We start from the raw sequence: 15,179 nt of genomic DNA, 5'->3' as shown, positions 1-15,179 counted from the left end.
GCCCTTTCCAGAATCGCCTTTGGATCAGACAGACTTTGGTCTGCTTCCAGCGAAGCTCTTTCCTCCCTGCAGATGTACTTTCTCTAAGACTCCTGCTCCAAATTGTCCTAAATCCAAAAGATAGGATCTGTTAGAGTCTTGTATTGTAATTCAATCCCTAAATATGCAACCAGAAAATTATAAGAACTTTTCCTGAAGGAATTTCGAAGACTACTGTTAAGGAGTTTACTTCCAATGGAAACGAACCTTCTGGTTTCAGAAAATCTTGATTATGCTATGTGAGGTTGATCAGGAAAGATTTTGTGTGATTCTGGAAGAAGCTGGAACAGTTTTGGTGTTTTGAGGCGGTAGCTACTTGAATCCTAGCAGTTGAAAGATCAGTAATACATCTTTCTATAAAGCTCTATATTCCAGCCTCATGAATGAGGCTTTAAAAATATTAAATTAGGCCAGGAGTGGTGACTTATGCCTGTAATCTCAGGACTTTGAGAGGCTGAGGCAGACTGATCACTTGAGGTCAGGAGTTTGAGACCAGCCTGGCCAACACAGTGAAACTCCATCTCTACTAAAAAATAAAAATTAGGCATGGTAGCAGGTGCCTGTAATCCCAGCTACTCAGGAGTGTGAGGCAGGAGAATGACTTAAATCTAGGAGGTGGAGGTTGCAGTGAGCCAAGATTGTGCCATTGCATTCCAGCCTGGGGAACAGAGCAAGACACTGTCTCAAAAGAATAAAAATAATGAATAAATAAAATAAGAATATTAAATTATCCAGCATTAAATGATGTAAAATGGATTGAGATGAGTCCCATCTCCCCTTCACTAGGCTTACAAGTGGATGTTTTACCATCCCAGATATACAAGTGCAAGAGAGAATAGCAGAGCAGCAGTTAGGTTTGCTCTCCAGCCACACTAAGCTTTATTAGTGGATTGAGTATTATGAGAACATCTTTCTGTTTAGGGTTGTTTGGGAAAAAGTGGTTTTAAAATTATAGATAATATAGTATCTACTACCTAGTTCTTGGTAACTGTACTCATTTATAGGCATGGCAGATGAGAGTATAGATGAAAGAGGGAAGAGAATTTCCTGAGTCTGATTTTAAAAGAAAATGTACTTGTAGCTTTCCAGACTTTTGCCAAAGATATGCACCCTAGATGCTGATGTTCCACAGGCTCCACCCTTTTCTCTGTTCCTTTTCACTCTCCATATTCTCCCTGGACAATCTTGCTTCATTAAGGCCCTTCTCCAGCTTCTGATACTATCAAAATATATATACTGTTAACTCTAAGATAGATAGGTACAGCCCAGATTTCTTTGCCAAGTACTAGATCATTTAAGTCTGCCTATCCACTGGGCATTCCACCTGAAGGCCCATTCACTGTGTCCAAATACAGCTTCATGATAGAACCCCCAGACAGGTTTGTTCTTCCTCATCTGTGTCTCTTCTCCGTCAATGGCACCACCATCCTTCCAACTGCCCAAGATACAAGAAAATTGCATGCTGTAATCTTAGGAGGCAGATTTACATGTAGCCATTTTCGGAGTAAATAAATATTTTCTTATAAAGAAATCATTAAATGTGCAACAGGTTTTTTCTTTTTACCTCCAGAAGTTAAACAAAGTGGTAGCATGAAATAGTGTCTGCTTTAAATTTCTTTAAAGTTCTTTTGTAAATATTAATATCCACAGGGAGATAACTGTTAAAAAGTTTACCTCAGGGACTGAGACATGCAAGGGGGGAGAAATTTCTCAACAAAATGCCTCAGAAAATAAACTTTCTGACCTGAAGGGAATTGACCCCAAAAAGCCCATGGGAACTAAAGTGACTGTTTACTTACGTTTATGATATTTAAGCAAGTGTTACACTGAGCAGTGGTTGTGTTGAAGGTTGTCATGTATTTATTCTCAGTTTGTATGTAATATTACACTTGTTCTGGCTAAGATTATACAAACAAACAGCCTCTTAGTGAAAAGCTTTCCTGATGCTTTGAATTGGTTGAATCATCAGGGCTACTCTCGCTAGCTACAAAACCTCATTAGTTGAGAAGCTATCTCTGGAGGAAGTCTCAGTAGCTAAATGTATTCTATAGAGTTCAATAAGAGTTCCATTCAGTTGCTTGTTTTTTTCATATTCAAAGTGCCTTACAACAAATAAATTTGTACCCAAATGCTATATTGCTGGAACTCTTTCCTTCAGGAGGCATGATGTAAAGAAGGAAATTGAGATATTTTGTAAACTATCAAAGGGAAGTAAAACATTAACAGTAGATTAAAGCCTTTTTTTTTTTTTTTTGCTTTGTAGGAATTTATCTGAGAACAAGTGGAGGTAAGCTTTTCTCTTATTTGAGGTTTCACGCAGAAGTGCCACACATAAAAGGCTTCATTGCCCCATTTCTTTTTCCTATTAATGTGTTTATGTGTTAGCTACTCCAGACCACAGGAGGCATCCAAGAGATACTGCCACTGACTGTCCAGAAGGTGTTGGCATCCCAGGCCTGCCATGGTAAGCCCTTTAATATAGCAGTGATCGAGCACCTCTACATGCAGAGCCCTGGCAGGGGTGCCGGGATTACAAAAGAAGCAGAAGGCACATTTCCCACTTGACTGAGAATACAGTTTAGATCAAGAAACTGAATATACATTTAAAAATCACTTTTACAAAAACAAAATCCCAGCACACAAATTTTACTATAATGTTTCCTGACCTATATAAATGGAGGAATTACTTCTAAAGAAGATGCATTTTGAGTTGAGTTTTGAATGAGCTGAGGAACATGGATTCACATCATGGAAGGGGGAATTCACTGCAGGGGGAGGAACCAGCCTGTGCAGAGATGCAGAACAGCAACGAGTTGTTTATATGAGAAGCAGCAAAGAGTATCAAGAAACTAGGCAGGTAAGAAAGAACAGAAGCCAAAAAGGTCACAGCAAAACTTTTGGATTTGATACAGAAGGCATTAGAATTAGCAAGCGTTCTTTTTTGTTGTTGTTGTTCTTTCCAACTTTTATTTTAGGTTCGGGGGTACACATGCACTTTGTTGCGTGGGTGAATTGCATGTCGAAGGAGTTCGTTGTACAGATTATTTTGTTATTCAGGTAATGAGCATAGTACCCAATTGGTAGTTTTTCCATCCTTATCCTCCTCCCATCCTCCGCCCTCAAGTAGGCCAGATGTCTAATATCTGTTCTTTGTGTCCAATATGTACTCAGTGTTTAGCTTCCACTTGTAAGTAAGAACATAGAGTATTTGGTTTTCTTATTCACTTAGGATCATGGCCTCCAGCTCTGTCTATGTTTTTGCAAAGGACATAATCTCATTCTTTTTTATGGCTATATAGTACTACATGTTGTATATGTACCACATTTTCTTTATCCAGTCCTCCATTGATGGGCATTTCGGTTGATTCTATGTCTTTACTATTGTAAATACTTCTGCAGTGAGTATAACACATACACATGTCTTTATGATAGAATGATTTCTATTTCTTTGGGCATATTCCCAGTAATGGGATTGCTGGGTTGAATGACAGTTTGTTTTAAGCTCTTTAAGAAATCTCTAAACTGTTTCCACAGTGACTGAACTGATTTATATTTCTCACCAACAGTATATAAGTGTTCCATTTTCTCTGCAGCCTCACCAGTATCTGTTATTTTTTTACTTTTTAACAGTAGCCATTCTAACTGGTATGAGATGGTATCTTGCTCTGATTTTGATTTGCATTTCTCTGATGATTAGTGATGTTGAGAATTTTTCATAGGCTTGTTGGCCATGTGTATGTCTTCTTTTGAGAAGTGTGTGTTTATGTCCTTTGCCTATTTTTTTAAATAGGGTTTTTTGGTTTTTGCTTGTTGACTTATTTAAGTTCTTATAGATTCTGGATATTAGACTTCTGTTGGATGCAGTTTGCAAATATTTTCTCCTATTCTATAAGTTGTCCCTTTATGCTGTTGATAGTTTATTTTGCTGTGGAGAAGCTCTTTACTTTAATTCTCAGTTGTCAATTTTCGTTTTTGTTGCAATTGCTTTTACAGTCTTTCTCATGAAATCTTTGCCAAGACCTATGTCCAGAATGGTATTTCTGAGGTTTTCTTCTAGGGTTTTTATAAAAAGATGAAATGCTTCAGGAATTTGCATGTCATCCTTGTTCAGAAACCATACTAATTCTTCTCTGTATCATTCCAATTCTATTATATGTGCTGCCAAAGCAAACACCATTGAGGATTCTTGAGCAGGGTAACATGATACAATATAGAAAATGGGGATTTGGGTGTGTGGTACACACCTATAATCCCAGCTATTCAGGAGGCTGAGGCAGGAGGGTCTAGGAGTTTGAGACCAGCTAGGGCAACACAGTGAGACTTTGTCTCACAAATGAGTGAATGAACCAATAAAAGAATCAAAAAAATGGTATTAGAGGAATATACTTCAGGCATTGTGACAGTTACAGAATCTCCTGCAACTATCATTGTGGTCAGCACAATGGGGTCTTCAACCCAATGATCACCTCCCCATTTTATCCTTCTCCATCAGCCTTCTTCTCGCTTCACTTCCTGTCTTTCCCAGCTTTATAACCACACTCCATTATTAGTCTGTCTCCTGCAAAAATCCTGAAGTCCTTTCCCCTTCATCCTATCATTACTCCTTACAATATACTCGAACATAGCTTGACTCTGTTTCCACCAAAAATCTCATTTTGAATTATAATTCTCATAATCCTCATGTGTCAAGGGTGGCACTAGGTGGAGGTGACTGGATCATGGGGGCAGTTTTCCCCATGCTGTTCTCATGATAGTGAGTGAGTCTCATGAGAGCTGATGGTTTTATAAGTGTCTGGCACATGCCGCTCTGTGAGGAAGGTGACTGCTTCTCCTTTGCCTTCTGCCATGACTGCAAGTTTTCTGAGGCCTCCTCAGCCATGTGGAACTATGAGTCATTTAAACGGTCTTTCTGAGCTGGGATCTAGCAGCCGTCGCCATGGAGTCACCGATTCCCAGGGGACTGAGCCCAGCCAGCTTGGCCATGGCAGCCGCCATTACTGTGGCAAATCTGGCCCCTATGCTCCCTGCCCATCACTGAGCAGCATTAAGCAGCCACCCACCTTTCCTCCAGTTCGTGCCACTGAGGCCCATGCTCCGTGCAAGTTTCTGCTGCTGAAGCAGGAGGACGGATGTGAGGAGTCAGGCATCCCCGGCCCTCTGACCCACGATGTGGGGGTACTTCCTGGCCCTGGAGGCCTGTGGCTGAGACAGCCCCGGCCAAGCCCTCAGCTTCCCTGCCGGCCCAGATTATTCAGCATGGCTCCCTGGTAATTCATCATTGTGGCAGGCCACAACTGTTCCATTTAACCATCGAAGTAACCATATCAGGAGACACAGTGTAGCTTCTGACAGTGGAGACACTGGCATTGGAACTTCCTGTTCTGATAGTGTGAAAGATCTTTCAACTTCAAGTGGCACATTATCTTTTAGGCCTAGTCAATCACTGGTTACTCTTCCTACTGCCCATGTGATGCCATCTAATTCCAGAGCTTCAATTTCCAAACTTAGGAAATCATTGATACCAGATGGCTCAAAATGGAGTACAAGCCTTATGCAAAAATTAGGAAAGCACAGTAGGGAGAGCATGACTTTAACTAGACATGAAGGACTTCTGGCCACTTCAGAAATGGTCATCTTTTCTGAACTCACTGCCCTGGATAACTGTGGCCAGGGTAGCACATTTCACAGACAAGAATCAAGGAATGGTTTGGAAAAGACAGGGAGGGGTAAGGCTTTAATATCACAACTGAGGACAGTCAGGCCTAGCTGTTTACATGATAGTATAGAGATGCTCAAGTTAGACAAGGATATAAATTTAAAAAGGTCATCAACTTTAGACTGCAAATATAAATTTGAGAGTTGTAGCAAGGAAAACTTCAGAGCCTCTTCCTCTACTCTGAGGGGACAGACTGTAGACATGACATATAGTGCCTTACCTGAAAGCAAACTCATTATGACAAGTTCAGAGGCCTTTGAACCTCCAAAATAGTTAATGCTTGGTCAACAATCAGTAGGTGGAATTCCCATTCAGCCTTCTGTAAGGACTCAGTTGTGGCTTACAGAGCAGCTGCGGACAAATCCTTTGGAAGGTAGAACTGCAGAAGATTCTTACAGTTTAGCTCCTTGGCAACAGCAGCAAATTGAAGAGTTTTAGCAAGGAAGGGAACACCAATGAAGGTAAGGCTCAAAATCTAGTGTTTGCTTCCCTCCAGTGGATGTTATGAGTACAATAGCACACTTGCAGTAAGCATATGACAAGTGTCCACAGATAGTTTTGCTTTTCCCGGCACATTAATAAGCAGAAACGTTACCTGAAAAATGTTGTGTTGATAAACAAAACTTACACAGTGTTTGAGACTAATTAACATGAAAATCTTGAAACCTTGTGCTTAACTTGTTCTTTCCTTTTCATTTGTTAAATGGGCATGAAAATAAAGCAAAACATACTCAATCTAAAGAAACTTGGAAACAGAAACAAAAAAGCTAGAATAGGTTTAATAGAAAGGGTGCATCAACTTGGCCATATAAGGTCTTAGATTTTGTTTTTGGTTCCATTTAGAACCTGGATGATTTTTGTCACTTAATTTCTCTAGGCCTCAGTTTCTTCATCTGTACTGTGAGAAGGTAGAACTACAGTCATTTGTGAAGTTTTGGTGATTGATAATGTATTTAGGTTTGTAAATCAGATATACTTATTTTTATAAATTATGTGTCAAGACTTATTCATTAATCAGTTTTATAGAAAGAACTGTATGATGATATCCTATATAAAGAAAAATAGTATACAGCCTTAATTGGTCTAGGGAATAGCATGTAAATGTGTAAATTTCTTAATCTGGGAGTGTTTCTATTTCAAGATAATTTCCTGTAGCTTGTTTTAACTAGGAAACTAATTTTCTGATAGAAATACTGTTATGTCATCTTTTTTTAATCAGAATTTTCTCAAACAATTCTATTAAAAATTTCAAATTTTCCCTAGAGTAAAAAATGTAAAATTGCTATTCATTACTACTACTAATAAAAATAAATAGAGTAAATGAACATAGTCTATGAAAGGATAGGGAAATCACTTATCCAGGAACCTCACAAATCTGAGTATGATTCCAAAACATAGAACCTAACATGCTACATTCATAAGAGAACACTTAACATGTTGCATGTGCCTTCTTTATTCTTATTTTAGACCCAGTTCTTATAATTTTGATTGTGTACTTAAACCACATAATCAAAACAGAAGAATCACTTATGATCAAATTACAAATTTGTGATTTATCCATTCAAGTGATTAAAAGTAGGAAACCTAATTTTTCAAATACTATCACTTTTTAGTTTTCAAATGTTTGTTATTACAGGAAAACTGAGATCAGGCAGTTGTTTCTCCAGCTGGTATCTTTGCCTAGAATTAGAGCTACCCAGTGGGTCTGAGTGTACTATTCCAAACTAGAGTAGGTGTGATAGATAACTGAGAAAATTTGGCATGCCTTTTTTTCTGCTTGGACAAATTTCTGCTTTAAACAAGGTGTTTTTCTTAACCTTAAAGCAGTGCAGAAGAGGGTATGGAGGTTGCGGACACACTGTAGAGAAAAATTTGTTTTTAAATCTTCTTCCTGGTACATAGTAGAGAGAGAAGGCTACTAACAAGTGAAATTTATGTATCCCTGGAAAGTCGTACTTGTTGATTAACTTTATAGTGCTTTTAAAAGTTTTGGAGTAGAAAGATGAATTCAGGTAAAGAAAACTAGACAAACTTAAGTTGTAATGATTAAATTAAATGACTGCTTTCCTTCTAATTTCCTCCTTGGAAAACTACAGAAAAAAGTTGTTAAATACCTTCTTGGAGCCTCCAGTAATATTCTCTTTATTTTAAAAGGTTTCATCATACTTGTTTCTTAAAAGCCTCTTTGAAACATTGACTTCCATCCAGGCACTATAACTCATGCCTGTAATCCCAGCACTTTGGGAGGCCAAGGCAGGAGGATCGCCTGAGTCCAGGAGTTTGAGACCAGCCTGGGCAACATGGTGAGACCCCGTCTCTGAAAAGGAAAAAAGATAAAAACCTTAGAAACACTGATTTATATAAAAACAAAAATTAGATGTAAAAACACTCTTTACATCTAATTTTTACGTAAAGAGAAGGACCTTAATAAGGATCAGCTCATCTGATAAATTGTGATTTTCAAGCACAGCTTTTAAACACTCACCATGAAAAAAACAGTATTTTTACAATTAAGAAAAGGAATTTGGCTGAAAGTCATGATCTAATAAAATCATAGATTTATGTATTATGGAATTCTGTAGCGTTCACAGTGTTTTATCTCATTTGATCCTCACAGCTCCCCACTCCCCAGGTTAATTAGTAACATTAAAGGTTTGCTCTTCTTAGGACTCAGTCCAGAATAACTATTGAGCCAGCCACACAGTCTTATGTGTGTGTTATTTTTTGATTTCCATGGTTTTCTGCTAAATTATCAAGAGTGCAGGAGTGTAGTACTCTGAAGCATTTCCCTTTGTGAATGAAGAGAAGCCATTATACCCTCAGATGGTTTGATAGAGGGCTTCATATATAATGCCCACTGCTAGTCTTTGACCCTTTCCTCTGTAATACATCACACTTCTGCTCCCCATCCCCTGCAGTTCTTAAGCTATCTGACTCTATAAGGACTGGGACAGAGGAGGAAAAAAGTCTGGTGTTCTCTTTTGGAAGAACCCTTCCCTTTCCATGGCCCCATTGGGTTTTTTTTCTTGGGGAAGGTAGGGTGGAAGGGGTGGAGGATAAACACTCCTACACGTAACGGCAGTATCCATTGGATTCCTTTAAGCCCACGATGGATCTCCCAGCAGTAGCGAAATAATAGTCTCTTTGTTGACAAAGTTGTTTATCCTTTTTTCCCTAAGATGTTTGTGAACTTCAGGGGGCAATCATTAAAAAGATCAAGTTTTGTGCCTAGTTAGTCATAAGGGAGTTTGAACAGTTATGGTATTGGCACCCATTGATTTTAACATATTTTACTGGAGATTTTCCCTTTTAGGAATCAAAAAATTGAATGAACCATGGTAGCTCACCCCTGTAATCCTAGCACTTTGGTAGGCTGACAGGGGAAGGATAGCTTGAGGACATGAGTTTGAGACCAGCCTGGGCTGGTGAGACCCCATCTGTACAAAAAAATAAAAAGAATTATCCATAGGTGGTGATGTACTCCTGTAGTGCCAGATTCTTGGGAACCAAAGTTGGAGAATCTCTCGTGCCCCAAGAGTTCAAGGCTGCAGTGAACAATGATCATGTGTCTGCATTCCAGCCTGCATGACAGAGTAACCACCCTGTCTGTTGATAAAAAAAAACTGATAAAATAAATTAAGGTAAAATGACTTGTTTTTTGTCTAACATGAAATAATAATGAAAAAGTTTTATAATTTGGGAGTGTTTTATGTATTCTGTTATGTCCTCTGAAAATAAAGTTTTCTTATTTAAAAAAATAGAAATAAAAAAATAAACAGTTATTTCTGTTACAAATTACCCGGTCTTGGGCATTTCTTCATAGCAGGCTGAGAACAGACTAATACTTTTCCATCACCAAATTTCATCATTGCCACTTTCAAAATGTATCTTAAATGCATCTGATTCAGCCTGTCTCCTCCCTCATTCTTGCCACTGTTGAGTCCTCTTACTTGTTTCCTCACATCCACTCTTGACTCCCTTTCAAGCCACTCTTCTCTCCGCACCCAGAGGAATGTTTTTGAAATATCCCTCCAAGCATGTTGTTCTTCTAACTAAATTGTGTCAGTGATGACCCATTGCTCTTGGGGTAGAAATGTAATTTTTTGCTGTGGCCCACAAGGGTTTTCATGGTTTATCCCCTGCCTGCCTCACCAGCATCCTGTCACAGCACTCTCCACTTTGTTCTTTACATCCTGGCCTGCTTTTGGTCTTACACTTCCTGTAGGCTAAACATCTGTCAGCCTCGGGGCTTCTGCACTGAGATTTTCCTCTATGTGAAACACTTTTCTCTCTTTCAATTAGCCATGTCTTTCCTAACCTAAGGCCTCAGCTTAAATGCCATTTTGCCAGGAAAGCCTTCCTTGAGGTCCTAAACTAGGTTTGGTCTTCCTATTATATATTTATATCCCATATTTTATAGTAGTTACATTTATCATTTAAATTATTGTGTAATTATCTGCTTCATGTTTGTCTCCCCATTAGAGCTATTAGATCATAAGTGCCATGAGGGTGGAAATTATCTGTCTCATTAACTGCCTGGCAAAGCTCCCAATACAAAGTTTATACTTAATAAACATTTGTTGACTGGGTTAAATTATGCATAAAGGCAGGTTATAACAATATGAGTTTAGGAAGATTATTGTGGAAATTAGAAAAAAGAAGCAAATAAAGTGAACATTGTAAGGAAATAATCAGAGATTGCTATTGGATGATCCATGGAAAAAGATAATCTCACTTCACAAACATATAAGGAGTAGGCAAAAATACTTTTTTTGCCCCTTGGAGCAAAACCCTGAAAGCAAGATCCTAACAAGTTAAGGAATGCCTCCCACAGAGATTAGAAAGACAAATACTCCATAAGAAAAAGCTGAGAGATGGAAGCTCAGTTCTGAAGCCTGAGTTTCATCCATGGTCATAAGCATCAATTTTAAGCAGAATTAAAGCCTCATTAAAGAAACCTAAGAAACATGTTACTTTTTCCAGATATTTGACATTGACCCAAGGTCAGAACTGGTTTCCCACCATATACACTATAACATTCTTGTCTTTCTCTTTCATTTAGGGGCCGTTAAGTTTAATGATGGCCTGAGCTTAGAGGAGAGTTGCTGCCTTATTGAAGCTGTGTCCTTGTGCCAGCTGTGATTCCAGTGTGCTCATGGGAGACCTTCTATGTTGCCATTAGCTGACATAGACCACTTGGAGCAGGAAAAACACGTACATTAATGACTAATAGGAGCAGAAGGGAGCAAAGTTTATCTTCACTTTCTTTTCTGGCTTTTACTATCCAGCTGTAATCTGTCTTAATCCTTTCCAAAATAGGGGAGTTTTGCAAAATCTGCATTGGAAGTTTCACATAAAGCCTCACCTATTTTCATCTTCCAGCTCAAATCCAAATGACACTTAGACTGAACTGTTAGGTCATTCACATAATGGCTTTGTATTTTAAAACTTAACAAATGTACAGACTTACATATCCTGAATACCTGTGGCCTGCTGGCTCTAGGTTTGATAAGATGCAGTTCTCCCTGAAGCTACTGAAAGTTGGTAGAAGCACAGCAAATTCACTGTTGACATGATATAGCCTCAACATCTGGAAGTGGTAATCTGTGACTGTAGCTGGCCATCCCCATGGATCTCAAGTTATGGTTTGAGGATTATCAGGCAGGGACCAAAGCCTGGGGATCTCTACATTATGCTTTTGCCCTGATTACCCAGCAACCTGCAATCTACAATGGGGATAATGCAGTAAAGGCACAGAGTGGCTTTAATTAAGAACTTCTGTTCTTGTTACAGTCTTCAATGAAGGGAACATGGAGAGCATAACAGGAATGCCCCTGTTGCTGCTTTCCAAAAGCTTTTCTTTTGCTAACCTTTCCCTGCGAAGGAATATAAAATCTTTTCTTGCATGAAGATTTCAGGTACTAATGTTTTCTGACTCAACTAGTTGATTTTACTTCATTAAAACCTCTTTGTTTCACAAAAATATGAGGAAAGTTTTGTCCCCATTGCTGAAGAGCTGCCATTGATCCTTAAAAAATCTATAATCTCTATTGAATCTAGAAGTTAGAAATCTAAATGGATTATAACATCATACTTTGAAAATATTTGTGAGCTGCCTAGATTTTCATACTGCTAATTGAAATTATTTCTTCCCATAGATTAAACCTAATCTCACTAAATTTAGCAAAATGGTCCAGGCCTGGCTTCTCTTTGAAAAAGCAGAGTATGATACAAGGCAGAGCTTGCAGCAATCCATGGCTCCCTGTGAGCCATCATGAGAACAGAATCACTGGTCTAAAAGGAACAAAGGGATGTTCACTGTATGCCTCTCAGCAGAGAGCAGCAGCAACAGGTACCAGTACAGCCCTGACTGAATCAGCCCAGTGTCCCTGAGCAGCTTAGACTGCTGGGTTCTTTGTATCAGTCTTTCTTGAGCCGATGATTCCTCTAGTTGAGTAGCCGTGGAATTCAAGCCTAAAGACAGCTCATTCATTTGCATCCGTGGACACAGAAGGTTGCCATATCATGTGTACCTTTTGCTGCTTATTTAATGATAAAATTTAATGACTGATCGGTTGCTTGTTGTTTAAAGGTTGTGATTTTTGTTTTCATACAGTTTTTTTTCAAGCTTCACATTTGCGTGTATCTAATTCAGCTGATGCTCAAGTCGAAGGGATAGTCTGCCTTCCCAGGCTGCCCCCAGGGTGTCTCCATTGCTCCCCTCTTTTCCCTTCAGTCTTCTTCACTTCCCTGTGCTGCTGCTTCACATGCTACATCTCAGGCTTAAAGAGTTTCTCTACTTTCAGTGAAAACATTCCCTGAGGCCTTTCAGCAGGCCTCTAGTTACTTTAGGGATTAAAAACTATTGATTAAAAGAAAGAAAAGGGGTCAGGCACAGTGGCTTATGCCTGTAATGCTAGCACTTTACAGGAGGCTGAGGTGGGAGGATCACCTGAGGTTAGGAGTTCAAGACCAGCCTGGCCAACGTGGCAAAACCCCATATCTACTTAAATAAATAAATAGATTGAGAGATAGAAGGACAAGGATAGAACAGAGAGAATTTAAAGTCCTGTTCCTGGTTTTTGTTTTGTTTTGTTTTGTTTTCTTTGAAAACTTAGAGACTGATGTTCATATTTCAAACTAGTAAGATGGTGAAAATACTGTGAGGGTTTTTTTTTTGAGACAGAGTCTTTGTTGCCCAGGCTGGAGTGCAGTGGTGTGATCTTAGCTCACTGCAAACTCTGCCCACCCCTCCTCTCTTTTTCCCACCCTGCATTCAAGCAATTCTCCTGCCTCAACCTCCTGAGTAGCTGGGATTACAGGTGCGCACCACAATGCCCAGCTAATTTTTGTATTTTTAATAGAGACGAGGTTTCATTATGTTGATCAGGCTGGTCTCGAACTCCTGACCTCGTAATCTGCCTGCCTCACCCTCCCTAAGAGCTGGGATTACAGGCGTGAGCCACCATGCCTGGCCAAGCTTGTTTTTTAAAAATATGATTCTTTTTTATTTTTTCTTTTTTTTCTTCCAAGCAAATATATTCTATGATATAAAATATGATTTTGGATGGGGGTACTTTATAAAGTATCACTTTATGTGAAAGCACTTGTCATATCCAAACACAGCATATATTCAACCTAACCAAGTATGTTTACACTTTTTCTTTCAGGAGACAAGGATTCTTTGGGTCGCTTTCAAATGGGATCTTGGTGTTACTACATTATGCCTATCTATTGCCCTTATAATTTCACTTGGGACCAGGACTTATCATTCTGCAAATGCTTGTTATGCCATTCTCAATCTATTTCCCCCCACCTTTTCACATGATTTGTGGTTAATAGGACTCAATAGAATAAAATTGCACAGTAGAAAAAAAGAAAGGAAAAAGCAAAAAGCCAGCTGGTAATGTGTATTGCAACTGGGGTTCTATAAAATTAGTAAGATGATGCAATGAGAATTTCCACTTTTGTATTTCCTGACCTGCCTGCTCAAAGTGGCTTTTATATCAAGGAATGATTTTCCTCGTTTTTTAATAAAGGAAACCAATTTGTGCTCACGGAAGAAAGGTTCCTTTGCCAGCAGACTTGAAGTGAATCTTACAGGAGCAATGAAAGTATTGCATTTATTAGCGTCTGACCCAGAGGAGGTTCATTGAAAACCTTCGCTTGTTTTCAACGGAATCCTTGTAGATTTACATAATTGGAACCCTGAAGAACAGGCCCTACTGTCTAAAAATGGCTTTTATTCTTCTAAAGACATATAAACGGGTGTTTTATAGATGGGAAGACATGACCTTAGAAAGGAGGGAGTTTTCAGAGGATTTGCCAGGCTGTCAGGGGCTCTGCCTCCAGGCCCAATGTGGCAGCGTGGCCTCAGGGCCTTCACCTCCCTACTCAAGGGCTGCATGGAAGCCAACTGTCCAGGGAGTTTTAAAAATCTTTTAAGGTCAGACCAATTTGAGGGATTTTTTAAAAGTGTCTAAATGCCTCATGATTTCAGAAGGGTTTGCTATGTGTAATCCCAACTACTGTTTTCTTAAGAGTAGCAGAGGATTAAAAAAAGCTCTCCATGAATGGTTTAACAAGGCTTCCTGGCTAGCCTGACTCAAGCAATGTAAGAAAGAATTATTCTGTTTTCATAATTCATAAGTGTAGGGGCATGCATCAGCATAAAAACAACCTATTAGAGAAAAATATCTAATAGATTACCTTTATCACCTATTAAGGTTTTATATTGTGCTTTAAGGTTTACAAAATAATTTATCTCATACTTTATCTTAATTTCTTGACAGTCTGTGAGGTGAGGTGGTAGTTTTATCACCATTTTACAAAGTGGGAAATAAAGGTGGAGAACAGTCCTTTTAGGAACCTGGTTATCCCCTTTGTATAATAAAACTTCTGAAGCTCGGAGTTTTTCATTGGTTTACTGAAGGCTTAGTTATGAGAGCCAGAATTCAGCCCCAGGTCTGTGTAACTTCAATTTGCACACTCATTCCCATTATTACCCGCATGCTGTCCCTTTTATTTTTAATTTATTATGAATTCATTAATTTATTAACTTGGTGATTCAACTTTATTAGATTCTGGTCGCTAAAGGCTTTAGTAACTTCAGAGTAAAACTTGAGAGATGAGATGTGAAATGCAGCTTTTCTTGAGAGTTCCTTTTTCTGTGACATTCATCAACACTTCATTGAGACTTGAAGCTTCCTCTGGCTGCTCTACCTTCAAGAGGCTTAGCTTTAGTCACTGAGAAAGACAAGGAAACTAAGATAGAGTATAGTAGCTTCCTTGGGTCTTAGGGATCAGAGTCACAGCTAGTTACAGCTAGCCCTTTGTTATTGAAAGAGGGGGAGCTAACAGTCTCACTATCAAAATTAAGACTAGAGATGGCAATAGGAGCTAGTGTCAGAAAAGCTTAAGGCAA

At 38.9% G+C, this 15,179-nt stretch overlaps 1 non-coding gene and 1 pseudogene across 2 annotated transcripts in view; one reads left to right on the top strand and one right to left on the bottom strand.

The window, feature by feature from the left end:
• LOC144580054 (DNA mismatch repair protein Mlh3-like) overlaps nt 1–12,331 on the top strand; it is a 52,588-nt pseudogene extending 40,257 nt beyond the window's left edge. Inside the window, exons 6-7 of the transcript XR_013528930.1 lie at nt 2,303–2,326; nt 2,425–12,331. The product of XR_013528930.1 is annotated as a DNA mismatch repair protein Mlh3-like (transcript). The remainder of the gene's footprint in view (nt 1–2,302; nt 2,327–2,424) is intronic.
• LOC118149003 (U6 spliceosomal RNA) lies at nt 4,106–4,213 on the bottom strand. The gene has a single exon (XR_004736179.1). It is a non-coding gene; the product is annotated as a U6 spliceosomal RNA (small nuclear RNA).
• Nucleotides 12,332–15,179: the final 2,848 nt, after the last annotated feature.

Source organism: Callithrix jacchus, chromosome 17 (assembly GCF_049354715.1).
Source record: "Callithrix jacchus isolate 240 chromosome 17, calJac240_pri, whole genome shotgun sequence".
In the NCBI taxonomy this organism is placed as follows: domain Eukaryota; kingdom Metazoa; phylum Chordata; class Mammalia; order Primates; family Cebidae; genus Callithrix; species Callithrix jacchus.
The sequence above is the reverse complement of the archived record's forward strand: the minus strand, read 5'-3'. Positions and strand labels throughout refer to the sequence as shown.